Source organism: Anolis sagrei, chromosome 5 (assembly GCF_037176765.1).
Source record: "Anolis sagrei isolate rAnoSag1 chromosome 5, rAnoSag1.mat, whole genome shotgun sequence".
Lineage (NCBI taxonomy): Eukaryota > Metazoa > Chordata > Lepidosauria > Squamata > Dactyloidae > Anolis > Anolis sagrei.
This window is the reverse complement of record NC_090025.1, coordinates 171,539,065-171,554,424: the sequence shown is the minus strand read 5'-3', so window position 1 is coordinate 171,554,424 and position 15,360 is coordinate 171,539,065.

The window sequence follows — 15,360 nt, the reverse complement described above, 5'->3', positions numbered from 1 at the left end:
CAAAGTACTATACCACGCTGACTCTTAACATATTGATGTCTGCCTTTCGAGATTAGGAAATAGCTCTGATATCGAGAAAGGTAGTTCTTGCATCCAAGTCCCTTTCGGAATTAATGGGGCTTTGCACCATGTGACTTCGCATCTTGCTAGTGACGTCAATAGGCAAATCCTGTCATGTGTACTTGGAAGTAGAGTAAGTGTGTATGGAATTTAAGTGTGTATGGAATTTCAGTGTAAAGAATAATTTACCTATGAGTATTTTTTTAATTAGAATAGAAATGGTTACAAGCCTTGTTATAAACACACATACACAAATACTTATTTTGTCCATGGTTTTAAAAAAGAAAAGATGACAATGTAACATAGTGAATTCTAGGAGTCCCTGGTGGTACATACAATGGGTTAAATCCTTGTGCCTGCAGGACTGCTGACCGAAAGGTCTGCAGTTTGAATCTGGGGAGTGGGGTGAGCTCCCATCTGTGAGCTCCAGCTTCCCATGCCGGGACATGAGAGAAGTCTCCCACAGGATGGTAAAACATCCAGGTGTCCTCTAGGCAATGTCCTTGGAGACAGCCAATTATCTCACACCAGTTTCCCAAGTTGCCCCAGACATGAAAAAAATATTCTCACTTACACAATATTAATTTTCTAACAAATGGAATTGAATTTTTAGATTTACTGTACATGGCAATAGTTAAAATTAGGTAAAATACATGTAGAGAACTGGAAAAGAATATTGGAAGAACATCTGGTAGTATGCGAAGATATGACTACTAATCTTGACATTGGACAACAAGAGTATGTTCTATTATGTTACACAGAACATTTGGAACTTTCAAAACTTTAGATCAGGGGTCCTCAAACTTTTTAAACAGAGGGCCAGGTTATAGTCCCTCAAACTGTTGGAGGGCCGGATTATAATTTGAAAAAAACAAACCATGAATGAATTCCTATGCACACTGGACATATCTTATTTGTAGTGCAAGAAAATACTTTAAAACTTTAAATGAAAAATTTTAACAAATATAAACTTATTAGTATTTCAATGGGAAGTGTGGACCATTTAAAAACATTTAAAAACAATACAATAATTAAAATTAAGAACAATTTTAACAAATATAACCTTATTAGTATTTCAATGGAAAATGTAGGCCTGCTTTTGGCTGATGAGATAGGATTGTTGTTGTGTGCTTTCAAGTCATTTCAGACTTAGGTTGACCCTGAGCGAGGGCCAGGTAAATGACCTTGGAGGGCGTTATCCAGCCCCTGGGCCTTAGTTTGAGGACCCCTGCTTTAGATGATGTGTATAATAGCACTTGAGTTGAATATATAGATGTAATAATTACGACAAACATAAGTTCTCTCCCCCTCAATCCCCTTCCTCTTCCTCGGTGATATAATAGAGGTATGTACAGTCCTAATCTGCTGTTTAGAACTCCATTACACTTACTCCCCTTCTTTGTTCTCCTTTTTACTTTGTGCAATTTTTAAAAATACGTAATAAAAATTTATGAAAGATTAAGAATAAATTAACCTTCTGATAGTGCTAGTAAACAGTCTTTCTTTGGAGGGAAAACTAGGGCTTCGAGAAATACTCTTAAAACCAATGATTGCAATTTTTTGTTTGTCATGTCAGGAACGACTTGAGAAACTGCAAGTCGCTTCTGGTGTGAGAGAATTGGCCATCTTCAAGGACGTTGCCCAGGGGATGCCCGGATGTTTTGATGTTTTATGATCCTTGTAGGAGGCTTTTCTTGTGTCCTCATATGAGGAGGTGGAGCTGATAGAGGGAGCTCATCTGCGCTCTCCCTGGATTCGAACCTGCGACCTGTTGGTCTTCAATCCTGCCAACACAGGGGTTTAACCTGGGGGCTCCAGTGATTGTAATAATATGCGGAAACCCTCTGTAACTCAGTAGTAGTACTACTTATCTACATATGTATAGGTTAAATCAATTGCTCTTCTTTATAACTAACAAGCACACCAAGAGTTTTGGAAGAACATACCTCTTTTTCCTATAGTAAGAGAAGAGATTAATTTAAAGTTAGGGACAACAGGAGGCATGGGATCCACTAAGGTAGGCATCCTCAAACTGCGGCCCTCCAGCTATTTGGGCCCCCAACTCCGAGAAGCCCTAGCCATCATGTTTAATGGTCAGGAATTCTGGGAGTTGAAGGCCCAAACAGCTGGAGGGCCGGCCTCAGTTTGAGGATGCCTGCACTACAGTTTGGCTCCAGAACCACCTGTGGAAACCAAAATCTATGGATACTATAGTAGTAAATTGTGTCTTTTATATAAAATGGCAAAATCGAGACTTGCATTATGGATAGGGAGGATTATTTGAAAATGCTTTCTGCACTATACAGTAGATGGCACTAGTAGACCACATTGGTAAATCATTAGGCTAGAACGCACTAAGAATTGACTTATCGCCTGATGAAAAAAGAAATGTCTTGATAGCTTCACTCTCCCAGCCAGGCACCCATGTAATGTGGCTGATTTTTCCGTGACTGTAAAGAAAATCAGCTATTAATCTTCATAATCACACAATTCAGATAAAATAGTAAATTCACTTAGATTTTCCTCTCTTCAAAAATTATCAGTTGCTGAAGTTTTGGCCTTCAAATCCCACCTGCTTTAGGGATTCTGGGCATAGTAAGCCACACATGCCTGATGAACCACGTAACTCTAAACATATTTAGTGTTAGAAGTCATCTCAAGACAATAAGAGTTCTTCTTTATCTCCATCATATGCTAAGTATAACCATACTTACTTTTTATAATCTGTGCAGCAAATAACTGTGTGAAGATGAGAGTGATCAAAGAAGCCAAACCCAACTGTTCTGGTACAGCTGTACCAGGAGCTCCAACTTTATTTGCTTTGTATTAAATGTTTGATTGCAGTCCTAGGTTTCAGGGACTCTGCAGATAGGTGGCTTCTTTTGGTTGCAGTCATAGGGCACGTCACCTGTCCATCATCGTTAAGTTTTGGTCCCGCCCCTTGCTCAGGTCAATTGGGAAGGGAAGGGAGCCATTTTTAGTTAGTTTCAACAAGGGAAGCTAATGTACAAAAGCTTCAACCCTCAAGAATTTCCAGGAAAACAGCCCTAAAGACCAAAGAACTCCAGCTGGAGAGTCTACTGCCTTACTGGTAGGTCCACTTGGCGTTCGAGACGCAGTTCGACCCGGTAGTGGAGCCCACATCAGTAAGGGTTAGATTACAGTCAACCTGGGAGACGTTAAAAGGGGGAATTTTCCTTTAAAGAAGAAGTTATTGAAGATAGTTACCTGTCCTTTGTGGGCAAGATTAGGAATTCACCAGTTGCCTAAAAGCTTGGAATCATTTGCTTAACTTTACTGAAGACAAGAGAAGTTTTTATTTGATTGTTCATTAATAAAAGACTTTGTTGTACTTCACAAGCCATCTAAAGACTATTTGTGGTGAAAAACCTCTGAGAACTTCTCTTTAGGTTCCCTGGCTTCCCGCTGAGCCAAGGTTGCACGTCCTATTCTAAAGGAAATTCTTCACAGGCCCAGCGCGTGACAGAGCACCAACTGTGGCTCTAACAGTGTAGATTTGTGTGTGTGTGTGTCAGGAGCAACTTGAGAAACTGCAAGTCGCCTCTGGTGTGAGAGAATTGGCTGTCTGCAAGGATGTTGCCCAGGGGACACCCATATTTTTTTTATGTTTTACCATCCTCGTGGGAGGCTTCTCATGTCCCTGCATGGGGAGCTAGAGCTGACAGAGGGAGCTCATCTGTGCTTTCCCCAGATTCGGACCTCTGACCTGTCTTCAGTCTTCAGAACTGTTGGCACAAGGGTTTAACCCATTGCGGCTCCTAACGGTGTAGATGTTACTGAAATATACAATCAGGAATAGTTTGGGCTATTCATGCAGGGTGTTTTTGGTGTGTGCAATGCACAGTGGTTGTGTGTAACTGACAATGTTGGAAGTGAAATTCCACATACAGAACCACCCAATCTGCAGTTGGACCTCTGTGTTGAAATAATCATGTGCATTGTGATACAAGAGGACTGTCACGTGCAGTGGCTTATAATGTGCATTTGTGCTACATTACTGTCCAAGGGTTACGTTGTGGAAGTCGACAGTTATTCCACTGGTGGAATAACTAAGTTCTTCTTCTGGTTGTTTTGTTTTTAATTGTATTTTGCCCTGGGCTTGGCCCTGTTGTTGTTGTTCTTGTTGTTATTTATTTATTTATTATTTATCATTATTATTTACTTTATTTGTATATCGCTGTTCTCAGCCCTTAGGCGACTCACAGCGGTTAACAACAAGAACAGCAAAAATTCAATCCTATCAACACACGGTATAAAAAACAGTTAACATCGTAACATATTATAGAAAAGTATACAATTAACAACAATATACAATTAACACCAATAGCCATTCACTAGCGTCTCATCACTAAAAACTAAAAACCTGTTGCTGTTGCTGTTGTTCTCCTTCTCCTTCTCCTCCTTCTCCTTCTCCTCCTCCTCCTTCTCTTCCTCCTCCTCCTCCTCCTCCACCTCCACCACCACCTCCTCCTCTCCCTCCTCCTCCTCCTCCTCCTCCTCCTTCTTCTGGTGTTTATGCTATGAGTCACCTCTGCAATAGTGCTGCCAGGTACTTCAAAATACTTCAGTTTTAGATACTGGACCTTGTATGGCTTCTAGGCCTTGATTGGTTCACACAAGCGGCATATATGTACCCTTATAACTCCTTAAATTTGTTCCTACATATATCTTACAACACATTACCTGAAAATCACCACAGTATTCACTGCCTCCATCAACTTAATTGGAGAATCACACCATGAAAGGTAATCTTCAGAGAGATTCACTTCGTTGGTGTGTTTCTTCCGCTTCGTTCTCCTGGGTCAAAAGGGGACTCCTGAGAACGTGCAGAGTGCATGCCCCATCACTACCATTTTCATTCCCAAGCAGTAAATGCAAAGGAAAGCACTCTTTATGGAGCAATTCATGATTTTTACTGGGCTTAAGAAGTTGGTTGTCATGTGCAAGTTTAATTTTTCTAAACCATGTTTGGTTTGTTTATCCAATTTTATTCTTAGGTACTGTGTCTTTAGGGTTAAGAAGTACTGCTAATGAAAGGAGAATTCCATCAGAACATTAGGAAGAACTTCCTGACTGTGAGAGCTGTTCAGCAGTGGAACTCTCTGCCCCGGAGTGCGGTGGAGGCTCCTTCTTTGGAGGCTTTTAAACAGAGGCCGGATGGCCATCTGTCAGGGGTGCTTTGAATGCAATTTTCCTGCTTCTTGGCAGGGGGTTGGCCCATGAGGTCTCTTCCAGTTCTATAATTCTATTATTCTAATGGCCTGAATACCCAATTCCTTTTCATTGTGACTACTTTCCACTCTTTCCTACCTTTTTGTTTCCTATTGTTTCCAAACCATAAAGAGAAATTGGCATCCCACCCCATGGAATGGCTGCTCTCCTACTAAATCTCCTCCAAGGCCTTTGGTAGGAAACATGATCCAAAGCTTTCTAAAAAGCCATTGACACTTTATTTCGTGGGTCACCAGTGCCCGCATTTGCTTGCTGAAGACATCCCAAATCGTTCCAAAGGGCTGAAGCATGACTCCCCTTACATAAGCCATGTTGACTGTTTTTCACCATGGCATCATTATTCCTTCAACAGTGAAAAATCGCTCAACCAGAATGCAGGAGAAAAATGACTTGAGGTTTATGCCCTTTATTTATGGAGACAGAACCTAATCGGTGTCTGCAAAGATTCCAGACCAAAAAAACACAAGTCCTGCCTGGTTTGTTCACCCTGGCAAAAGGAGCCAGGTCAATTTGTCTTTGAAACAAGCATGTCATCTCTTTATCCCAGGCACATGCCTGGACAATGTAGAAGCTGTTGCCTCGATTCTTAGCGCTTTCGAAGGATGCTTGGAGACTGGGCTCAAATAAGAGCAACTGGTTCAACATCAAACACACGGACAGAATAAATTCAACTCACATCTGGATTCTCCTCTTCCTCGAAGGGCTCTGTGGAGCAGACGGAGGTGGCAGAATTTCAAGGTGATTGAATGGATTGATTGTAACACTTCATACTCCCTTTGGTGTCGAAAACCATGACTGGAATTCTGTTGGTGACTTTTAAAAGCATGAGTTAGGGTAACTGCATGTTTCCAGGACAAGTCATCTTTTTCAGAGCTAAAATTTCTCTCCTGGCAGATTTTTAAATGTCTGGGAATTTTTTAAGTGCCCACTGCTGTTTGACTTTCTACTTGCCAGTATTGCCTGCAAGTCATCACAAAAACCTGTGATCTGAAATCTATATAAATAAAAATGTAATGTACATTTGTGGGATTAACATAACTCAAAAACCACTGGGCAAATTGACACCAAATTTGGATAGCATAACCTAATAAACCACTCTTTGTCCTTCACTCAAAATTTGTAAGTTGTAGTTCTTGGGATTTATAGTTCACGTACAATCAAAGAGGATTCTGAACTCCGCCAATGATGGAATTGAACCAAAGGTGACACACAGGACTCCCATGACCAACAGAAAACACTAGAAGAAGTTGGTGGGCATTGACCATGAGTTTGGGAGTTGTAGTTCACCTAAATCCAGAGACCACTGGGGACTCAAACAATGATGGATCTGGACCACACTTGGCATGAATATTCCATATGCCCAAATATGAACACAGATGGAGTTTGGGGGGAATAGACCTTGACATTTTGGAGTTGTAGTTACTGGGATTTATAGTTCACCTACAATCAAAGAGCAGTCTAAGCCCCACCAACGACAGAATCGGGGCAAATTTCCCACACAGAACCCTCATGACCAACAGGAAATACTTAAGGCCATCCAGTCCAACTCTCTTCGCCAGGGAAAGAAAATCTAATCAAAGCCCTCCTGATAAAGAGCCATCCAGCCATAGATATAGATAGATAGATATTATTCACACAGAGAGAGATATAGTATCATAGATTTGAAAGGGACTCCTAAAGAAGGACAATGATACGTTGCATATTCCAGAGTAGGCAAACCAGACACTCCCCACATGAACACTGACAAAGAAACAATAAGAAATACTGTTTACCCACAAGCATAAATAAATTACATAAATTAGATACCATTACTTTATTTTCCAGATCACCAGACTGGGCCACAGCAACGCGTGGCAGGGGACGGCTAGTCTATATAAATAAAAATGTAATGTTAGTGTGTGGGATTAACATAACTCAAAAACCACTGGACGAATTGACACCAAATTTGGACACAATACACCTATCAGGCCAATGAGTGACCATCACTCATAAAACACTGAAAAACACAGCAGAAGAGACTTAAAAAGCCAAAAAAAAATACATTACAAAGCATGTGCAAAATATACACACAAACACACATATATACACATATACACAAATACACACATATGCACATGTTGTTGTTCATTCGTTCAGTCGTCTCCGACTCTTCGTAACCTCATGGACCAGCCCACGCCAGAGCTCCCTGTCGGCTGTCACCACCCCCAGCTCCTTCAAGGTCAGTCCAGTCACTTCAAGGATGCCATCCATCCATCTTGCCCTTGGTCGGCCCCTCTTCCTTTTGCCTTCCACTTTCCCCAGCATCATTGTCTTCTCTAGGCTTTGCTGTCTCCTCATGATGTGGCCAAAGTACTTCAACTTTGTCTCTAGTATCCTTCCCTCCAATGAGCAGCCGGGCTTTATTTCCTGGAGGATGGACTGGTTGGATCTTCTCGCAGTCCAAGGCACTCTCAGAACTTTCCTCCAACACCACAGTTCAAAGGCATCGATCTTCCTTCACTCAGCCTTCCCTAAGGTCCAGCTCTCACATCCGTAGGTGACTACAGGGAATACCATGGCTTTGACTAGGCAGATCTTTGTTGCCAGTCTGATGTCTCTACTCTTTACTATTTTATCAAGACTGGACATTGCTCTCTTCCCAAGAAGTAAGCGTCTTCTGATTTCCTGGCCACAGTCTGCATCTGCAGTAATCATTGCGCCTAGAAATACAAAGTCTGTCACGGCCTCCACGTTTTCTCCCTCTATTTCCCAGTTGTCAATCATTCTTGTTGCCATAATCTTGGTTTTTTTGACGTTTAGCTGCAACCCGGCTTTTGCGCTTTCTTCTTTCACCTTGATTAGAAGGCTCCTCAGCTCCTCCTCGCTTTCGGCCATCAGAGTGGTGTCATCTGCATATCTGAGGTTGTTAATGTTTCTTCCAGCAATTTTCACCCCAGCTTTGCATTCATCAAGCCCCGCACATCGCATGATGTGTTCTGCATACAAGTTAAAAAGGTTGGGTGAGAGTATGCAGCCTTGCCGTACGCCTTTCCCAATCTGGAACCAGTCTGTTGTTCCGTGGTCAGTTCTGACTGTTGCTACTTGGTCCTTGTACAGATTCCTCAGGAGAGAGACAAGGTGGCTTGGGATGCCCATCCTACCAAGAACTTGCCACAATTTATTATGATCCACACAGTCAAAGGCTTTAGAATAGTCAATGAAGCAGAAGTAGATGTTTTTCTGAAACTCCCTGCCTTTCTCCATTATCCAGCAGATATTGGCAATCTGGTCTCTGGTTCCTCTGCCTTTTCTAAACCCAGCTTGAACATCTGGCAACTCTCGCTCCATGTATTGCTGGAGTCTTCCTTGCAGGATCTTGAGCATTACCTTACTGGCATGAGAAATAAGGGCCACTGTACGGAAGTTGGAGCAGTCTTTTGCATTTCCCTTTTTTGGTATGGGGATGTAAGTTGATTTTTTCCAGTCTGATGGCCATTGGCATGCATCGCCTTGACAGCATCATCTTTTACGATTTTAAACAGTTCAGCTGGGATCCCGTCGTCTCCTGCTGCCTTGTTGTTAGCAATGCTTCTTAAGGCCCATTCTAATTCATTCACCACACCGTCAAAGCTATCCTCGATATTGTTATCCTTCCTATGCACATATATACACACAAAACACATATAAACAGAATGGGCCACAGCAATGCGTGATAGGGGACAACTAGTCTATATAAATAAAAATGTAATGTTTGTTTGTGGAATTAACATAACTCAAAAACCACTGGACGAATTAACACCAAATTTGGTCTTTGGTCTTTTAATTTTTTTAACCTATTCTCTGATATGATTAATCTGATATTTAAAATTGTTGTTGTTATTTTGGGAGTCATGATCAGCAGGTAAATGTTACCTAAATCAATCAATTATTAATAAACTCCCAAATGAGAGAGAGAGTCCTTTTCAGGAAGAGGGAAGGAGAGGGAGGTTACTTTACTTCTTTCCTTTCCCATCCCATCGTTCCCAGCTCTAAAATTTTGCTCCTGCCACTTTTCCTCCAAACATTTTGGGGAAAGTGTTTCCAAAGTGAGCTGGAGCAGCAGAGAAAAAAAAGGATCAAACCCATATGATGTACCTGCTGCATCTCCACTCTAAAGTTACCCCTCTTGAAACATCTTTTCTCCTTCCACAGCAACAGCAAAAAGTGGAGTTGTTGGGAGTTTTGTTGCACACATTGGTGTGTTATGTTTAGCTAGGCTCTCACCTCCAAAACCACATGAATATAGTCAAGCACACTTAGCACCTGGCCACTGTCTCCCTCACTTGGTCTCTTAAGCTGAACGTCTGTTGCTTTGATCAAGACACCAATTGCTGAAGGCCAAATAAAATCCACTGCTAATGCAAAAGCATGAAAGTGAAGCTTTAAAAGAGAGGGGGGGGGGGAAGAAAAACCCAAACTTGGCCCGAGTGGCAAACCCTGGCGAACCTCTTTTTTGGAGCTTTACGAGGAGAGAACATGAAAGAGGTGAAAGAAGGACACGCTGTAATCCTCTGGAGTGGTCCCATGTGGGGTTTTTTTCTGGTTCAGTGAAGGCGGGGTGCATTTCATTCTCGTCCTTCCCTGAAAGCACAAAAGAATAAAAATAAAAAAACCCAGAGATTGGCAGCTTTTAACTCCCCAAGTGTTTAAACATACGGTTCCAGAATGTCTCCACTGAGCCAAAGAGAGATATAGTTTCTTGTGGGTTTCTGAGCTTAATTTGTGTTTTCGATTAAACAAAGTGAACGTTAATGCAGATCTAAAAAGAAAAGATGAGAAATAAAGAGTTCATGACAAGTACGGGGCTGAGATTTTTCAAATAAAAAAAACAGCTGGACACATCAAGAAGAGTTGTCTTCAACAAGAGTGATTGCTCTCGAGAATATGTACGCTTTACTTTGGCATTTCCTCGCTTTGGTTTTGGGGCACATAGTTGGCAGCGTTTGCTCTTTCGTCTTCAGGCTGCTGTCGTCATTTTGTGTTACATAATAATTCAGATCACACAGATTGTCTTGGCAAAACAAATATATTGTGCACAACTCTAGTATGTGCATGTAGTTCCACCTCTTCTGTTCCAGAGCCACGTTTTCTTTGTGACCATAAACAATTTTTCACTACCTCCATTTTGTGATCTTTTTTCAATCTCATGCTACCTGACAAGCTTAATACTGTGCATGTATGTTTAAAAAAATCTTGTGGCTCTGTGAAAAGGCAGGAGGCTACAGAGGGGTATGCCAACACACGAGCATAGTGCTTGGTGAATGGCAACATCAAAGTTTGCTTTTTGGATTTTTAAGCAATGTTTTTGAGCCATGGTTGGCTGAATCCCTGGATGCAGAAGCCATGGTTCCAGAGAGTCAACTCTATTGGAAGATACATTCTCAAAAGAGCAACAACAAAATTCAGTCCAATTATTTTGCACCTACCATCTCTAGCTTTAAAACGGCAGAATCTTTTTTCCAGGGCTCCTGAGTCTTCCATGTGTAGTGAACTGTAGCTGGGAATTGGCAGAGTCTGTAGGATCTTTTCTGTTAAAAAGACCATCTGCATGGAGTATATTCCAAAACAAGGTCATGGGAAGGCAGATTATGAAGTGAGAAATTGTTGGGCTATGTTTTAAATTACTAAAAAAGCACCAGCTATTATATCAAATTGGGTTTTATTTTGTATGTTCATGCATTGTTGTCGTCGTGTTGTCGTGTTGTTGTTGTTGCTGTTAAATTGGAACTAGCAATACATCTGAGTATTTTCCTGAGATTGTAGCTTTGGTTTCCAGGACCAAAATGCTTTTCATTATTCTACTGGCAGGTATTTACATTCCTAAAATCAGTGTCTGGCAATGAAAAGGAAACTGAAAAGACAGCTTGAAGCTTCAAAGCCTCTTCTACTTTAATGAACTCCTTATGAGCAATACTCTTGTTATTGTGCAAAGAAATGAAGAAGCTGTAATAAATGAAAAATTTTAAAAGCAAATTAAACATCTGTAATGATGTTAATTTAAGCAAATAATATAAAATATGTATGGTAGTACTCTTGGGTTTCTGATAATGCAAAAGTTTGCAAAGAAATTTATTTCAGACTTTGCTGTATATCTTTTTTTTTTTTGAAAACCAGAATCTCCATAACCACAACTGTTTGAAAATCATAACCTTTTGTGAAAGCATGATCTTCGAGAGAAGAGCAAAAAAACCTCATTTGAGTAAAATCTTCTCTTCAGTGGTATATATCCACTAGGGCTGGGTAACCACGGAAAAATTTGTTTCTAAACTTGATTAGTTTTTAGGGGGTTTTTGCGTTTTGTTTTTTAAAAGAATTCCGAAATTTTTCTTTAAAAAAGTTCAAAATTACGAAATTTCGTAAATTACGAAACAATTACGAAACAATTACGAATCGATTCGTTAATGGCGGACGCGATTGCGCAATATGCAAAAAAAAAAAACCCTCCAAATGGGACAGGGGAAACTTCTGAAGCTTCCCTCTCCCTCTGTTGTTGACTGTTGGTGTGATAATTTATTTTTTATCACTGATAAAACAAACAACAACCCTAAAACTTGCACCAGACATACGGAAACAATTACGAAAGAATTTCGAAACAATTACGAAACAATTACGAAATAAATTGAAAAATTTGTTTCGATTTTTAATTGCTCCTGCATGGCTCGATATTGGATCATATGCTAATTTAAATACGAATTAATAACGAATTACAAAATTAACGAACGAAACCGCCCAGCCCTAATATCCACATGTACTTATGCAAGGCAATTTGGCTTTCAGATGTTAGACTGATAACCTACAAGGGGCGTTCATTGAAGATTTTCCCTGACCAACTTCTATTTATTACAAGATGCTAAAACTGCACATGTGTAATGATATGTCTCTATATGTTATGTGCCAATTTACAACTCAGAAGTGATAATAGTCTTAATTTTACATGTGCTGAAGTAGTGTGAGGTTTGATAATGGATCCAGTGGAATACCGAGCAGTCATCAAGTTCCTTTACTTGAAAGGCCACACACCAAAGGAGACATTCAATGAGATGAAAGAGGTTTATGATGATGATTCCCCTTCATATGATGTACCCAAGAACTGGCATCATCAATTCAAATGTGATCAGACTTTGGTGCAAACAGCTACAATTCCAGGGTGACCCCTGTCTGCTACTGATGAACACATCATCCAGCAAGTGGAGGTTGCCATTTTGGAAAATTGTCATGTAACCATTCGCCACCTAGCAAATGTCAAGATTAGTGTGGGGTTCATGGAAAAAATCCAAGATCATCTTCACACACATAAGGTATCTGCTTGCTAGGTCCCCCGGCTGCTCACACCTTTCCAGAAGCAGGAATGAGTCAAATGCGCTCAGGCTCTATTGATGATGTGCCATGGAAACCAGGAAGACTTTTTCAACAGACTGATCACACAGGATGAAAGCTGGGTCCATCACTATGATCCTGAGACTAAAGTCCAGTTCATGCAATGGAAGCATCATGGCTCATTACCTCCAAAGAAGGCACGTGCCCAACTCTCGGCAGGCAAGGCCATGCTCACAGTATTTTGGGACCAGCACCGAGTAGTATTGATGAATTTCCTAGCAAAGGGTACCATGATTACTGGGGCATACTATGCTTCACTACTGTGGAAGGAAGCCACCAAAACCAAGAGACGTGGCATGCTCACCAAAGGTGCCCACCTTCTGCAAGACAATGCACCAGTTCACAACTCACATGTTGTCCAAATGGAAGCATGTTCCTGTGGCTTTGAAATTCTACCGCATTCCCCTTATTCACCCAAGCTCACACCATCGGACTTCCACTTCTTTCCAACAATGAAGTAATTTTTGAAGGGCAAGCATTTTTCAGATGATGAGACTCTGATTTCCAAAGTCATAATGTTGCTTTTGGAGCAACCTGTCAACTTCTACAAGCAAGGTGTTTACAGTTGTTTAAAAAGTTGGGAGGAGTGTGTGTCCCTATGTGGCACCAATGTAGAGAAGGACTAATAGCTGTACCAAGGTTCATTGCTCTCAGTCCACAGGAAGTGGGCCAGGGGAAATCTTTAATGAACACCGCTTATAGTTGTCTCTGTTCTGTTAGGAACCGAGATTATGCCAATGCACAAAATATAGAAGTTCTTCAGAAGTGTTTTCTTCAGTGCCCAAAAACATCTACTCTCCCATAAAATATCTTGTTTCTATATCATGCTCTTAAGAGACAAAAATAGACTTTCGTTTACTCACAATCTTCATCTATTCATCACACAGGTACATAACCTGTCAGTCCAGTTACAGATGGTTTCGAAGTGGTTTCTTTGTGCAGGCAACACAGGACATCTTTCTTTCAATCAACAGCAACATGGGTTTGCAGTTAAGAGTGCAAAGTCTAATGGCGTCTCTGCTCTAAAATGGAGTCTGAGCTCTGAGCAGTCTCAGAACTGATCATGTGGTCTGCAGCCCCTCCCACGACTTCTCAGAAAACATAAAGGGAAAGTTGCATACCAAAACATACATATACAATATAGTAAGCAAACAGAATCATATACAAACTAATTAGTAGTGGAGGCTTGAAGAAGAAGAGTTTTAAAGAAGAGTTGTCCTTAAACCTAAAACTTGCATATCGGAAAAATTAGGCTTCAATCTGGCTGCTAGTTCCTACCAGCACAAAATAAATACCTGTTGAATCAAGAGTTGATAAATCAATAATAGTGTAAGTTCAATGAGTTTGTAGTTGAGACTAACAATTACCCTAGAGGCAAGCAGCTAACACTGAAACAAGAAAACACAAAATCTGGAAGATTTGCCTCACCCAGCCACAAATGAACAGGATGCTCGGTCCTCACTATATTGAGCTGTGCTCCTATTTGCATTACAATGCACCTTCTTATATTTACATCAATAACTTTCACTCGACACAATTCTCATTCTGATTTGTTTGAAGTATTTATCAAGTGATCCCTGTCACTCTAGTAGTGGATTTTCCATGTTGTATTAAAGCAATGGCAAAGCTCCACTGAATAAATCTCGCCAAGAGGAACCTTTGACAGCATTGCTGTGGGACTGAATGGAGCTGAAGACATATAACAAACAATTTATGCACCTCTTTTATTTCCAGGTTATAAATGACATTTCTCCATTCCAAGCATATTTCCTGGTAATTTCCATTAAATACTAAAACTTTGTACTCCTTGAAAGAACATGGCATGCATCTTCCTCCCCAGTCGAAAGAATTTGTGGAGTAGATTGTTTAGATCAATGGAATCAAGACATATGTGTGGCTCCTTTCCCAAGTGTCATCCTGTGCAGTCCACCCCCTGCTCCATCCCCAGTATGGCCATACAAGTTGTGTGTTTGTGTGTGGACTATGAGAGTTGTAGAACTGAAAACTATTCCAAGCTCTGCATGCAACGGAGGGAGACAATTACGTTAGTTCGATGTATATAGAGGCATGATGCCCACCATAATTTTCAATACTGCCCTGCAGGTAACACCCACCAATTATTTTCTTTCATTCAGTATTAGCTGTTCCCAGTCATGCTTTGCTGTCACCTCTATCTGGTTCCTTCCTTCTCTTTCTCTCCCCCCCTTTTTCTGTCCGTTCTTTTTTATCTTCTTCCTTCCTTCTCTACCTCTTACTTTCCTTCCTTCTTTTTCTCCTTCCTTCTTTCTCTCCTTCCTTCTTTCTCTCCTTCCTTCTTTCTCTCCTTCCTTCTTTCTCTCCTTCCTTCCTTCCTTCCTTCCTTCCTTCCTTCCTTCCTTCCTTCCTTCCTTCCTTCCTTCCTTCCCTATTTCTCTCCTTCACCTTTCTCTCCATCCTTCCCTATGGCCTTCTTTCCTTCCTTCAGTTTTTGTATCTTTCCTTCCTTCCCTCCTTCCAGGGTAGTCATTTTTGCGCAGGCGCTGTAACATCTTTTTGCTTTTTTGTGTTTTTAAGTCCTTGCCACTTTTTTTTGGGGGGGGGGGGGGGGTTGATGGTCACTTGTTGGGTTGGTAGGTGTCTTGTGGCCAAATTTGGAGTCATTTCGTCCAGTGG